Below are 14,646 nucleotides of genomic sequence, written 5' to 3' on the forward strand. Positions count from 1 at the left end.
TTGGGGGGGCAGCAGGTGATGCGGAGCCCAGGCCCGGTCTGGGAGGTGGAAAAGTTGCCCTGGTGTTTGGGCAGGGCTGTGGGGCCGTGCCAGCAGGCTGTGGGAGCATGCTGGGGTCCGTCTGGGGCTGTGCTGCCTGCCCTGCAGGGCTCTGAGAGCTCCCCGCCGAGGGGGAGAGGCCAGAAGCGTGCCCCAGTTGGGTCCCATCACTGCCTAGGTGTGTGGCTGGGAGAGGAAAAGGCTGCCCCCCATCTCTGGGCAGGGTGACACGTCTGTTCTGCCCACCACGGAAGCACGAAGGATGAACTAAGTGAAAAATGAACACTGAAAAGCCCAAAGGCACGGGTTGTGATTCTGGGGAGGGGAATCAAGCAGCTGTAGCAGCAATTGCAAGAGCAGCTGCTCAGCAAAGGTGGAAAGTGTTCATTGAAATGAACTTTGTTTCAGCTAAAGGGTGAAGTTAAGGAAAAGCTAAGAAATCCCCAAACTCTACTCCAAATGAAAGCAGCTGAAGTGGTGTCAATTGTATACGTCATTTGCAGGGACACTTCCCTTAACAGAAAAGATACTCCTGAAGGAAAGTCTGAAGGCCATCGTTAAGATCAGTCTTGGTGTGACCGAAATCAGTCCAATTTGGGGTCAGAATTCCGCCTGACGTCATGCAGTGGGGCCCGAACCCCAGCGACAGACATCAGTGACCTTTGTTGGTCGCTTATACGGACAAAGTGGCATTTGGTTTTGTTTGACCATAAGTAAATGCACGGAGCTTGCGGAGCAGCTTCCATGTTGCTGCATGAGCACATCAGGCTGTTGGGAACTTCAGCCCGTGTTCTTGCAGAGAGCCAGGTTAGACCAAAGCAGGCAGTTGTCCTGGGGATGGGGGAACGCAGCCTGGATGGCCTGCTGCCTCCCCATAAGGAAGAGAAGGCATTTGTACACAGAGCGCCCTGTATTTTCTCCTCCTTTCCCTACTGTCCAGGTTTCAGTTAGGACAGAGTTAATTTTCTTCCTAGTAGCTGGTAGAATGCTCTGTTTTGGCTTAGGATGAGAAGAGTGCTGATAACACCCCGATATTTTCATTATTGCAGAGCAGTGCTTACACCAAGGCAAGGACATCTCAGCTTCTTGCTCTGTCCTGCCAACGGGCAGGCTGGGGGTGCATCAAGAGCTGGGAGGGGACAGACCCAGGACAGGTGACCCAAACTGCCCAAAGGTGTACTCCATCACATCTGACGTCATGCTAAACAATATATAGGGGTGGCTAGACAGTGGAGGGGGCCGGACTGCTTGGGGTTAGGCTGGGCATCGGTCAGTGAGTGGTGAGCGATTGCATTGTGCATCACTTGTTTGTACACATTATTAGTAGGAGTACTATTATCATCATTATTGTTTTTATTATTTTTTATTATTATTATTGTTGTTATTATTATTTTCCTGTCTTAATAAACTGTCTTTATCTCAACTCACGGGCTTCACTTTCCCATTTCTCTCCCCCATCCCAGAGTGGGAGCGGGGAGGGCGAGTGAACGACTGTGTGGTGTTTAGCTGCCGGCTGGGTTAAAGCACGACACTATGTCATTACTAGTTCTTTGCAAGTGACTCTAGTCGTTTATGCAGACTTCTGCTGCTGCTCAAATAGATTGTGGTTTCAATGGCTATCTCTGGTCCTGCTGTTAAGATGTGATACTGTCTTTACCAGCTTCTGATTACTCCTGCTTGCGTGAGTAATTTCCTGTTCTAGGATTTCTGGTCTTTTTCCTGTGTCTTGCCAGAAGTGGGAGTTTTCCTTTTTGACTTGTCAGTAGCAGGGGCAGTGGTCAGAGCTGCCTGTTTCAGACTTAATTTGAAAGAGGTGTTAATCTCTGCTTAAAGAAAAAAAAAAAAAAAAAAAAAAAAAAAGAAAACAAGAAAAAAAAGTGATTGCTTATGCCTGCACTTAATGAATGACAACAACAAAAGTCATGCTGGAGTAACTTAGTGTTAAAAGTATTTGACCTCATGTAACTGTAGATGAAGCTGGTGCATCAGAAGAACTAATGGCAAAATGTGTTTAGATTCAGCAACTGAACTATAATGCTGTATTCCATCTGCAGGAATAAATGAAGAACACAGTAGACTCCTCTCCTCCAGAGTCGCCTAAGTGTTTATCATTAAAGGCTTATCTGAAACGCCTGCAGAATCTGGTCTTAGATTAGGACACTTAACCTGCTTTGCAATTCTGTTGATGCCAGCACGTGAAGAAGGCTGGTGCACTTGCTCCTTCTGCAAAAGGCAGAGCCCCCCAGAGTTTCCCCAAGAAGGGCAGGAAAAAGCAGCCGATGAGGTTGCGAATGAGAACATTTATTTGGGCAACGTTTGACAGAGACATGGGGTGGGGTGGTGCGGAGGCGTGCCGAGCTCTCTTTGTCCATAGCCGCGGGGCCTGTTGGTGTGCTTGTAGGACCATAGGCGAGTAGAGACGGGGTCCTTGTGTGCTTCCTGCTCCTCTGGTGGCTGTGGTTGTAGAAAGCTGCAGCAGCCTTCAGGTCAGTGGCCGCGGAGGGATTAGGCAGAGGAAGGAAAGGCCAGTGGCAGACCTTGGTGTGCTCAGGGGTATCTGCTGGGCAGAGAGGAAAATGATCAAGAAGAGTAGCCCCAGGCTGTTGCCAGAGTCAGCCCCTGCATCCCTGCGTGAGGCTCTCCCAGCCTCACTCCAAGGCCGTCCATCTCCCGTCCCCCTGACGGCCAGGAGATGCCCATCAGAGCCCAACCATCTCGTCTTCAGGCATGCTGTGAGACGGTGGCGGGGAATGGGCTGAGGAGAGCTTATCTGTTTTGTACAGCTGTGGCAGTTCTTCCTTCCAGCTGAGTTCTCAAGGGGTGAGTGGACAGGAATGTGATGTGGACTGCTCCCATCGCTCTGTGTTTCCATCTGAAAGAGGAGAAGCAGCCAACAGAGCAGCACGCCCTGTGACCATGGGCAGCCCTTACCTCTGTGCCCAAGAGTCTCTCGCATCTCACCACGTGCATCCGTGTCCTGTTGTCCTGAGGTCACTGCCGTCCTGGCCTGAGTGTGTCACCTGGCTGCTGGCTGTAAAACCATGTTGGGTGTGGGTTGGGGTCATCTTACCTGTCCTGTAGTTGCGTTGGCAGCTCTTCCTTCCAGCTGAGTGATTGAATGCAGTGAGGCCAGGAGTGTGCCTTGGTGTTGTCCCATTGCTGTGAGTTTCTATCTGAAAGAGAAGAAGTCCCGAAAGGAGCAGCATCCCCCTGTGACCATGGACAGTCCTTACCTCTCTGCCCAAGAGTCTTTTGCATCTCACCACGTCCATCTGTGTCCTGAGGTCACTGCTGTCCTGGCTCGAGTGTGTCACCTTCCTATTGCTGTGAAACCTTGGTGGGTGTGGGTTGGGGCGATCTTACCTGTCCTGTCGTGCGTGGGCAGCTCTTCCTTCCAGCTGAGAGGTTGAGGGCAAGGAGGCCAGGAGTGTGCTGTAGTCTCGTCCCTTTGCTGTGTGATTGTGGCTGAAAGAGAAGGAGCACCAAAAGGAGCAGCATCCCCCTGTGACCACAGGCAGACCCTGCCTCTGTCCCCAAGAGTCTCTAGTGTCTCACCGAGGCTGTCCATGTCCTGTAGTCCTGATGGAGAGGTCACTGCCATCCTGGCCCGAGTGTGTCACCTGGCTACTGGCTGTAAAACCATGGGGGGTGTGGGTTGGGGCGATCTTACCTGTCCTGTAGTTGCGTTGGCAGCTCTTCCTTCCAGCTGAGTTCTCAAGGAGCGAGTGGACAGGAGTGCGATGTGGTCTGGTCCCATCACTGTGTGTTTCTGGCTGAAAGAGAAGAAGCACCAAACAGAGCAGCATCCCTGTTACCATGGGCAGCCCCTACCTCTCTGCCCAAGAGTCTCTAGCATCTCACCACGTCCATCCGTGTCCTGTAGTCCTGATGGAGTGGTCACTGCCATCCTGGCCCGAGTGTGTCACCTTCCAGCTTTCTGTGAAACCATGTTGGGTGTGGGTTGGGGTAATCTTACCTGTCCTGTAGTTGCGTTGGCAGCTCTTCCTTCCAGCTGAGTGCTTGAGGGCAGTGAGGCCAGGAGTGTGCCTTGGTGTGGTCCCATTGCTGTGTGTTTCTATCTGAAAGAGTAGAAGCACCTAAAGGAGCAGCACCCCCTGTGACCATGGGCAGCCCCTACCTCGCTTCCCAAGAGTCTCTCGCAACTCACCAGGTCCATCCGTGTCCTGTAGTCCTGATGGAGTGATCACTGCCGTCCTGGCCCGAGTGTGTCACCTTCCTGCTTTCTGTGAAACCTTGGTGGGTGTGGGTTGGGGCAGTCTTACCTGTCCTGTAGTGTGTTGGCAGCTCTTCCTTCCAGCTGAGTGGTCGAGTGCAAGGAGGCCAGGAGTGTGCAGTAGTCTCGTCCCATTGCTGTATGATTGTGGCTGAAAGAAAAGAAGCACCAAACAGAGCAGCATCCCTGTTACCATGGGCAGTGCCTACCTCTGCGCCCAGGAGTCTCTAGCATCTCACCACATCTATCCGTGTCCTGTAGTCCTGATGGAGTGGTCACTGCCATCCTGGCCCGAGTGTGTCACCTTCCTGCTTTCTCTGAGACCGTGGTGGGTGTGGGTTGGGGTCATCTTACCTGTCCTGTAGGTTGTGTACAATTATCCTGCACAGTGGTGGAAAGGAGCGGCTGGGAGTATGTGGTGGTTTAGTTCAGTCCGTGTCCCTTAGGGCGCTGAGAGCTGTTTGAGGTGAGGGCCTGAGGAGAGAGGAGAGTGGAGCTGAGTTCCTGTGGTTCAGTTTGCGTCCAGAGCGGAGGCTGGAGCGGCAGGAGAGGAGCAGGCAGCCGAGCAGCCTCCCCGTCAGCACGGGCAGCCATGGCAGGGCTGCCCAACCGCCCAACTGCCGCTGGGGCCAGCGTTCTGGGGCAAGGCCGTCCCTGCCCCTCTGTGACATGGGGCACCCCCTTCCTGCTGTGACATGGGCAGGGTAGTACCGGGGTTGGGGGGGCAGCAGGTGATGCGGAGCCCAGGCCCGGTCTGGGAGGTGGAAAAGTTGCCCTGGTGTTTGGGCAGGGCTGTGGGGCCGTGCCAGCAGGCTGTGGGAGCATGCTGGGGTCCGTCTGGGGCTGTGCTGCCTGCCCTGCAGGGCTCTGAGAGCTCCCCGCCGAGGGGGAGAGGCCAGAAGCGTGCCCCAGTTGGGTCCCATCACTGCCTAGGTGTGTGGCTGGGAGAGGAAAAGGCTGCCCCCCATCTCTGGGCAGGGTGACACGTCTGTTCTGCCCACCACGGAAGCACGAAGGATGAACTAAGTGAAAAATGAACACTGAAAAGCCCAAAGGCACGGGTTGTGATTCTGGGGAGGGGAATCAAGCAGCTGTAGCAGCAATTGCAAGAGCAGCTGCTCAGCAAAGGTGGAAAGTGTTCATTGAAATGAACTTTGTTTCAGCTAAAGGGTGAAGTTAAGGAAAAGCTAAGAAATCCCCAAACTCTACTCCAAATGAAAGCAGCTGAAGTGGTGTCAATTGTATACGTCATTTGCAGGGACACTTCCCTTAACAGAAAAGATACTCCTGAAGGAAAGTCTGAAGGCCATCGTTAAGATCAGTCTTGGTGTGACCGAAATCAGTCCAATTTGGGGTCAGAATTCCGCCTGACGTCATGCAGTGGGGCCCGAACCCCAGCGACAGACATCAGTGACCTTTGTTGGTCGCTTATACGGACAAAGTGGCATTTGGTTTTGTTTGACCATAAGTAAATGCACGGAGCTTGCGGAGCAGCTTCCATGTTGCTGCATGAGCACATCAGGCTGTTGGGAACTTCAGCCCGTGTTCTTGCAGAGAGCCAGGTTAGACCAAAGCAGGCAGTTGTCCTGGGGATGGGGGAACGCAGCCTGGATGGCCTGCTGCCTCCCCATAAGGAAGAGAAGGCATTTGTACACAGAGCGCCCTGTATTTTCTCCTCCTTTCCCTACTGTCCAGGTTTCAGTTAGGACAGAGTTAATTTTCTTCCTAGTAGCTGGTAGAATGCTCTGTTTTGGCTTAGGATGAGAAGAGTGCTGATAACACCCCGATATTTTCATTATTGCAGAGCAGTGCTTACACCAAGGCAAGGACATCTCAGCTTCTTGCTCTGTCCTGCCAACGGGCAGGCTGGGGGTGCATCAAGAGCTGGGAGGGGACAGACCCAGGACAGGTGACCCAAACTGCCCAAAGGTGTACTCCATCACATCTGACGTCATGCTAAACAATATATAGGGGTGGCTAGACAGTGGAGGGGGCCGGACTGCTTGGGGTTAGGCTGGGCATCGGTCAGTGAGTGGTGAGCGATTGCATTGTGCATCACTTGTTTGTACACATTATTAGTAGGAGTACTATTATCATCATTATTGTTTTTATTATTTTTTATTATTATTATTGTTGTTATTATTATTTTCCTGTCTTAATAAACTGTCTTTATCTCAACTCACGGGCTTCACTTTCCCATTTCTCTCCCCCATCCCAGAGTGGGAGCGGGGAGGGCGAGTGAACGACTGTGTGGTGTTTAGCTGCCGGCTGGGTTAAAGCACGACACTATGTCATTACTAGTTCTTTGCAAGTGACTCTAGTCGTTTATGCAGACTTCTGCTGCTGCTCAAATAGATTGTGGTTTCAATGGCTATCTCTGGTCCTGCTGTTAAGATGTGATACTGTCTTTACCAGCTTCTGATTACTCCTGCTTGCGTGAGTAATTTCCTGTTCTAGGATTTCTGGTCTTTTTCCTGTGTCTTGCCAGAAGTGGGAGTTTTCCTTTTTGACTTGTCAGTAGCAGGGGCAGTGGTCAGAGCTGCCTGTTTCAGACTTAATTTGAAAGAGGTGTTAATCTCTGCTTAAAGAAAAAAAAAAAAAAAAAAAAAAAAAAAGAAAACAAGAAAAAAAAGTGATTGCTTATGCCTGCACTTAATGAATGACAACAACAAAAGTCATGCTGGAGTAACTTAGTGTTAAAAGTATTTGACCTCATGTAACTGTAGATGAAGCTGGTGCATCAGAAGAACTAATGGCAAAATGTGTTTAGATTCAGCAACTGAACTATAATGCTGTATTCCATCTGCAGGAATAAATGAAGAACACAGTAGACTCCTCTCCTCCAGAGTCGCCTAAGTGTTTATCATTAAAGGCTTATCTGAAACGCCTGCAGAATCTGGTCTTAGATTAGGACACTTAACCTGCTTTGCAATTCTGTTGATGCCAGCACGTGAAGAAGGCTGGTGCACTTGCTCCTTCTGCAAAAGGCAGAGCCCCCCAGAGTTTCCCCAAGAAGGGCAGGAAAAAGCAGCCGATGAGGTTGCGAATGAGAACATTTATTTGGGCAACGTTTGACAGAGACATGGGGTGGGGTGGTGCGGAGGCGTGCCGAGCTCTCTTTGTCCATAGCCGCGGGGCCTGTTGGTGTGCTTGTAGGACCATAGGCGAGTAGAGACGGGGTCCTTGTGTGCTTCCTGCTCCTCTGGTGGCTGTGGTTGTAGAAAGCTGCAGCAGCCTTCAGGTCAGTGGCCGCGGAGGGATTAGGCAGAGGAAGGAAAGGCCAGTGGCAGACCTTGGTGTGCTCAGGGGTATCTGCTGGGCAGAGAGGAAAATGATCAAGAAGAGTAGCCCCAGGCTGTTGCCAGAGTCAGCCCCTGCATCCCTGCGTGAGGCTCTCCCAGCCTCACTCCAAGGCCGTCCATCTCCCGTCCCCCTGACGGCCAGGAGATGCCCATCAGAGCCCAACCATCTCGTCTTCAGGCATGCTGTGAGACGGTGGCGGGGAATGGGCTGAGGAGAGCTTATCTGTTTTGTACAGCTGTGGCAGTTCTTCCTTCCAGCTGAGTTCTCAAGGGGTGAGTGGACAGGAATGTGATGTGGACTGCTCCCATCGCTCTGTGTTTCCATCTGAAAGAGGAGAAGCAGCCAACAGAGCAGCACGCCCTGTGACCATGGGCAGCCCTTACCTCTGTGCCCAAGAGTCTCTCGCATCTCACCACGTGCATCCGTGTCCTGTTGTCCTGAGGTCACTGCCGTCCTGGCCTGAGTGTGTCACCTGGCTGCTGGCTGTAAAACCATGTTGGGTGTGGGTTGGGGTCATCTTACCTGTCCTGTAGTTGCGTTGGCAGCTCTTCCTTCCAGCTGAGTGATTGAATGCAGTGAGGCCAGGAGTGTGCCTTGGTGTTGTCCCATTGCTGTGAGTTTCTATCTGAAAGAGAAGAAGTCCCGAAAGGAGCAGCATCCCCCTGTGACCATGGACAGTCCTTACCTCTCTGCCCAAGAGTCTTTTGCATCTCACCACGTCCATCTGTGTCCTGAGGTCACTGCTGTCCTGGCTCGAGTGTGTCACCTTCCTATTGCTGTGAAACCTTGGTGGGTGTGGGTTGGGGCGATCTTACCTGTCCTGTCGTGCGTGGGCAGCTCTTCCTTCCAGCTGAGAGGTTGAGGGCAAGGAGGCCAGGAGTGTGCTGTAGTCTCGTCCCTTTGCTGTGTGATTGTGGCTGAAAGAGAAGGAGCACCAAAAGGAGCAGCATCCCCCTGTGACCACAGGCAGACCCTGCCTCTGTCCCCAAGAGTCTCTAGTGTCTCACCGAGGCTGTCCATGTCCTGTAGTCCTGATGGAGAGGTCACTGCCATCCTGGCCCGAGTGTGTCACCTGGCTACTGGCTGTAAAACCATGGGGGGTGTGGGTTGGGGCGATCTTACCTGTCCTGTAGTTGCGTTGGCAGCTCTTCCTTCCAGCTGAGTTCTCAAGGAGCGAGTGGACAGGAGTGCGATGTGGTCTGGTCCCATCACTGTGTGTTTCTGGCTGAAAGAGAAGAAGCACCAAACAGAGCAGCATCCCTGTTACCATGGGCAGCCCCTACCTCTCTGCCCAAGAGTCTCTAGCATCTCACCACGTCCATCCGTGTCCTGTAGTCCTGATGGAGTGGTCACTGCCATCCTGGCCCGAGTGTGTCACCTTCCAGCTTTCTGTGAAACCATGTTGGGTGTGGGTTGGGGTAATCTTACCTGTCCTGTAGTTGCGTTGGCAGCTCTTCCTTCCAGCTGAGTGCTTGAGGGCAGTGAGGCCAGGAGTGTGCCTTGGTGTGGTCCCATTGCTGTGTGTTTCTATCTGAAAGAGTAGAAGCACCTAAAGGAGCAGCACCCCCTGTGACCATGGGCAGCCCCTACCTCGCTTCCCAAGAGTCTCTCGCAACTCACCAGGTCCATCCGTGTCCTGTAGTCCTGATGGAGTGATCACTGCCGTCCTGGCCCGAGTGTGTCACCTTCCTGCTTTCTGTGAAACCTTGGTGGGTGTGGGTTGGGGCAGTCTTACCTGTCCTGTAGTGTGTTGGCAGCTCTTCCTTCCAGCTGAGTGGTCGAGTGCAAGGAGGCCAGGAGTGTGCAGTAGTCTCGTCCCATTGCTGTATGATTGTGGCTGAAAGAAAAGAAGCACCAAACAGAGCAGCATCCCTGTTACCATGGGCAGTGCCTACCTCTGCGCCCAGGAGTCTCTAGCATCTCACCACATCTATCCGTGTCCTGTAGTCCTGATGGAGTGGTCACTGCCATCCTGGCCCGAGTGTGTCACCTTCCTGCTTTCTCTGAGACCGTGGTGGGTGTGGGTTGGGGTCATCTTACCTGTCCTGTAGGTTGTGTACAATTATCCTGCACAGTGGTGGAAAGGAGCGGCTGGGAGTATGTGGTGGTTTAGTTCAGTCCGTGTCCCTTAGGGCGCTGAGAGCTGTTTGAGGTGAGGGCCTGAGGAGAGAGGAGAGTGGAGCTGAGTTCCTGTGGTTCAGTTTGCGTCCAGAGCGGAGGCTGGAGCGGCAGGAGAGGAGCAGGCAGCCGAGCAGCCTCCCCGTCAGCACGGGCAGCCATGGCAGGGCTGCCCAACCGCCCAACTGCCGCTGGGGCCAGCGTTCTGGGGCAAGGCCGTCCCTGCCCCTCTGTGACATGGGGCACCCCCTTCCTGCTGTGACATGGGCAGGGTAGTACCGGGGTTGGGGGGGCAGCAGGTGATGCGGAGCCCAGGCCCGGTCTGGGAGGTGGAAAAGTTGCCCTGGTGTTTGGGCAGGGCTGTGGGGCCGTGCCAGCAGGCTGTGGGAGCATGCTGGGGTCCGTCTGGGGCTGTGCTGCCTGCCCTGCAGGGCTCTGAGAGCTCCCCGCCGAGGGGGAGAGGCCAGAAGCGTGCCCCAGTTGGGTCCCATCACTGCCTAGGTGTGTGGCTGGGAGAGGAAAAGGCTGCCCCCCATCTCTGGGCAGGGTGACACGTCTGTTCTGCCCACCACGGAAGCACGAAGGATGAACTAAGTGAAAAATGAACACTGAAAAGCCCAAAGGCACGGGTTGTGATTCTGGGGAGGGGAATCAAGCAGCTGTAGCAGCAATTGCAAGAGCAGCTGCTCAGCAAAGGTGGAAAGTGTTCATTGAAATGAACTTTGTTTCAGCTAAAGGGTGAAGTTAAGGAAAAGCTAAGAAATCCCCAAACTCTACTCCAAATGAAAGCAGCTGAAGTGGTGTCAATTGTATACGTCATTTGCAGGGACACTTCCCTTAACAGAAAAGATACTCCTGAAGGAAAGTCTGAAGGCCATCGTTAAGATCAGTCTTGGTGTGACCGAAATCAGTCCAATTTGGGGTCAGAATTCCGCCTGACGTCATGCAGTGGGGCCCGAACCCCAGCGACAGACATCAGTGACCTTTGTTGGTCGCTTATACGGACAAAGTGGCATTTGGTTTTGTTTGACCATAAGTAAATGCACGGAGCTTGCGGAGCAGCTTCCATGTTGCTGCATGAGCACATCAGGCTGTTGGGAACTTCAGCCCGTGTTCTTGCAGAGAGCCAGGTTAGACCAAAGCAGGCAGTTGTCCTGGGGATGGGGGAACGCAGCCTGGATGGCCTGCTGCCTCCCCATAAGGAAGAGAAGGCATTTGTACACAGAGCGCCCTGTATTTTCTCCTCCTTTCCCTACTGTCCAGGTTTCAGTTAGGACAGAGTTAATTTTCTTCCTAGTAGCTGGTAGAATGCTCTGTTTTGGCTTAGGATGAGAAGAGTGCTGATAACACCCCGATATTTTCATTATTGCAGAGCAGTGCTTACACCAAGGCAAGGACATCTCAGCTTCTTGCTCTGTCCTGCCAACGGGCAGGCTGGGGGTGCATCAAGAGCTGGGAGGGGACAGACCCAGGACAGGTGACCCAAACTGCCCAAAGGTGTACTCCATCACATCTGACGTCATGCTAAACAATATATAGGGGTGGCTAGACAGTGGAGGGGGCCGGACTGCTTGGGGTTAGGCTGGGCATCGGTCAGTGAGTGGTGAGCGATTGCATTGTGCATCACTTGTTTGTACACATTATTAGTAGGAGTACTATTATCATCATTATTGTTTTTATTATTTTTTATTATTATTATTGTTGTTATTATTATTTTCCTGTCTTAATAAACTGTCTTTATCTCAACTCACGGGCTTCACTTTCCCATTTCTCTCCCCCATCCCAGAGTGGGAGCGGGGAGGGCGAGTGAACGACTGTGTGGTGTTTAGCTGCCGGCTGGGTTAAAGCACGACACTATGTCATTACTAGTTCTTTGCAAGTGACTCTAGTCGTTTATGCAGACTTCTGCTGCTGCTCAAATAGATTGTGGTTTCAATGGCTATCTCTGGTCCTGCTGTTAAGATGTGATACTGTCTTTACCAGCTTCTGATTACTCCTGCTTGCGTGAGTAATTTCCTGTTCTAGGATTTCTGGTCTTTTTCCTGTGTCTTGCCAGAAGTGGGAGTTTTCCTTTTTGACTTGTCAGTAGCAGGGGCAGTGGTCAGAGCTGCCTGTTTCAGACTTAATTTGAAAGAGGTGTTAATCTCTGCTTAAAGAAAAAAAAAAAAAAAAAAAAAAAAAAAGAAAACAAGAAAAAAAAGTGATTGCTTATGCCTGCACTTAATGAATGACAACAACAAAAGTCATGCTGGAGTAACTTAGTGTTAAAAGTATTTGACCTCATGTAACTGTAGATGAAGCTGGTGCATCAGAAGAACTAATGGCAAAATGTGTTTAGATTCAGCAACTGAACTATAATGCTGTATTCCATCTGCAGGAATAAATGAAGAACACAGTAGACTCCTCTCCTCCAGAGTCGCCTAAGTGTTTATCATTAAAGGCTTATCTGAAACGCCTGCAGAATCTGGTCTTAGATTAGGACACTTAACCTGCTTTGCAATTCTGTTGATGCCAGCACGTGAAGAAGGCTGGTGCACTTGCTCCTTCTGCAAAAGGCAGAGCCCCCCAGAGTTTCCCCAAGAAGGGCAGGAAAAAGCAGCCGATGAGGTTGCGAATGAGAACATTTATTTGGGCAACGTTTGACAGAGACATGGGGTGGGGTGGTGCGGAGGCGTGCCGAGCTCTCTTTGTCCATAGCCGCGGGGCCTGTTGGTGTGCTTGTAGGACCATAGGCGAGTAGAGACGGGGTCCTTGTGTGCTTCCTGCTCCTCTGGTGGCTGTGGTTGTAGAAAGCTGCAGCAGCCTTCAGGTCAGTGGCCGCGGAGGGATTAGGCAGAGGAAGGAAAGGCCAGTGGCAGACCTTGGTGTGCTCAGGGGTATCTGCTGGGCAGAGAGGAAAATGATCAAGAAGAGTAGCCCCAGGCTGTTGCCAGAGTCAGCCCCTGCATCCCTGCGTGAGGCTCTCCCAGCCTCACTCCAAGGCCGTCCATCTCCCGTCCCCCTGACGGCCAGGAGATGCCCATCAGAGCCCAACCATCTCGTCTTCAGGCATGCTGTGAGACGGTGGCGGGGAATGGGCTGAGGAGAGCTTATCTGTTTTGTACAGCTGTGGCAGTTCTTCCTTCCAGCTGAGTTCTCAAGGGGTGAGTGGACAGGAATGTGATGTGGACTGCTCCCATCGCTCTGTGTTTCCATCTGAAAGAGGAGAAGCAGCCAACAGAGCAGCACGCCCTGTGACCATGGGCAGCCCTTACCTCTGTGCCCAAGAGTCTCTCGCATCTCACCACGTGCATCCGTGTCCTGTTGTCCTGAGGTCACTGCCGTCCTGGCCTGAGTGTGTCACCTGGCTGCTGGCTGTAAAACCATGTTGGGTGTGGGTTGGGGTCATCTTACCTGTCCTGTAGTTGCGTTGGCAGCTCTTCCTTCCAGCTGAGTGATTGAATGCAGTGAGGCCAGGAGTGTGCCTTGGTGTTGTCCCATTGCTGTGAGTTTCTATCTGAAAGAGAAGAAGTCCCGAAAGGAGCAGCATCCCCCTGTGACCATGGACAGTCCTTACCTCTCTGCCCAAGAGTCTTTTGCATCTCACCACGTCCATCTGTGTCCTGAGGTCACTGCTGTCCTGGCTCGAGTGTGTCACCTTCCTATTGCTGTGAAACCTTGGTGGGTGTGGGTTGGGGCGATCTTACCTGTCCTGTCGTGCGTGGGCAGCTCTTCCTTCCAGCTGAGAGGTTGAGGGCAAGGAGGCCAGGAGTGTGCTGTAGTCTCGTCCCTTTGCTGTGTGATTGTGGCTGAAAGAGAAGGAGCACCAAAAGGAGCAGCATCCCCCTGTGACCACAGGCAGACCCTGCCTCTGTCCCCAAGAGTCTCTAGTGTCTCACCGAGGCTGTCCATGTCCTGTAGTCCTGATGGAGAGGTCACTGCCATCCTGGCCCGAGTGTGTCACCTGGCTACTGGCTGTAAAACCATGGGGGGTGTGGGTTGGGGCGATCTTACCTGTCCTGTAGTTGCGTTGGCAGCTCTTCCTTCCAGCTGAGTTCTCAAGGAGCGAGTGGACAGGAGTGCGATGTGGTCTGGTCCCATCACTGTGTGTTTCTGGCTGAAAGAGAAGAAGCACCAAACAGAGCAGCATCCCTGTTACCATGGGCAGCCCCTACCTCTCTGCCCAAGAGTCTCTAGCATCTCACCACGTCCATCCGTGTCCTGTAGTCCTGATGGAGTGGTCACTGCCATCCTGGCCCGAGTGTGTCACCTTCCAGCTTTCTGTGAAACCATGTTGGGTGTGGGTTGGGGTAATCTTACCTGTCCTGTAGTTGCGTTGGCAGCTCTTCCTTCCAGCTGAGTGCTTGAGGGCAGTGAGGCCAGGAGTGTGCCTTGGTGTGGTCCCATTGCTGTGTGTTTCTATCTGAAAGAGTAGAAGCACCTAAAGGAGCAGCACCCCCTGTGACCATGGGCAGCCCCTACCTCGCTTCCCAAGAGTCTCTCGCAACTCACCAGGTCCATCCGTGTCCTGTAGTCCTGATGGAGTGATCACTGCCGTCCTGGCCCGAGTGTGTCACCTTCCTGCTTTCTGTGAAACCTTGGTGGGTGTGGGTTGGGGCAGTCTTACCTGTCCTGTAGTGTGTTGGCAGCTCTTCCTTCCAGCTGAGTGGTCGAGTGCAAGGAGGCCAGGAGTGTGCAGTAGTCTCGTCCCATTGCTGTATGATTGTGGCTGAAAGAAAAGAAGCACCAAACAGAGCAGCATCCCTGTTACCATGGGCAGTGCCTACCTCTGCGCCCAGGAGTCTCTAGCATCTCACCACATCTATCCGTGTCCTGTAGTCCTGATGGAGTGGTCACTGCCATCCTGGCCCGAGTGTGTCACCTTCCTGCTTTCTCTGAGACCGTGGTGGGTGTGGGTTGGGGTCATCTTACCTGTCCTGTAGGTTGTGTACAATTATCCTGCACAGTGGTGG

General features: G+C 52.7%; 1 protein-coding gene and 1 long non-coding RNA gene across 5 annotated transcripts in view; one reads left to right on the forward strand and one right to left on the reverse strand.

The window, feature by feature from the left end:
* GABBR2 (gamma-aminobutyric acid type B receptor subunit 2) overlaps window positions 1-14,646 on the forward strand; it is a 500,245-nt gene that overhangs the window by 134,015 nt on the left and 351,584 nt on the right. The gene's annotated exons all lie outside the window — the stretch shown is intronic.
* On the reverse strand, window positions 1,292-8,377 carry LOC311432143. The gene is made up of 2 exons (XR_014689846.1): window positions 6,543-8,377; window positions 1,292-2,157 (listed from the first exon to the last, which is right to left on the reverse strand). It is a non-coding gene; the product is annotated as an uncharacterized lncRNA (long non-coding RNA).

Source organism: Aythya ferina (genome assembly GCF_964211825.1).
Source record: "Aythya ferina genome assembly, chromosome: 2".
In the NCBI taxonomy this organism is placed as follows: domain Eukaryota; kingdom Metazoa; phylum Chordata; class Aves; order Anseriformes; family Anatidae; genus Aythya; species Aythya ferina.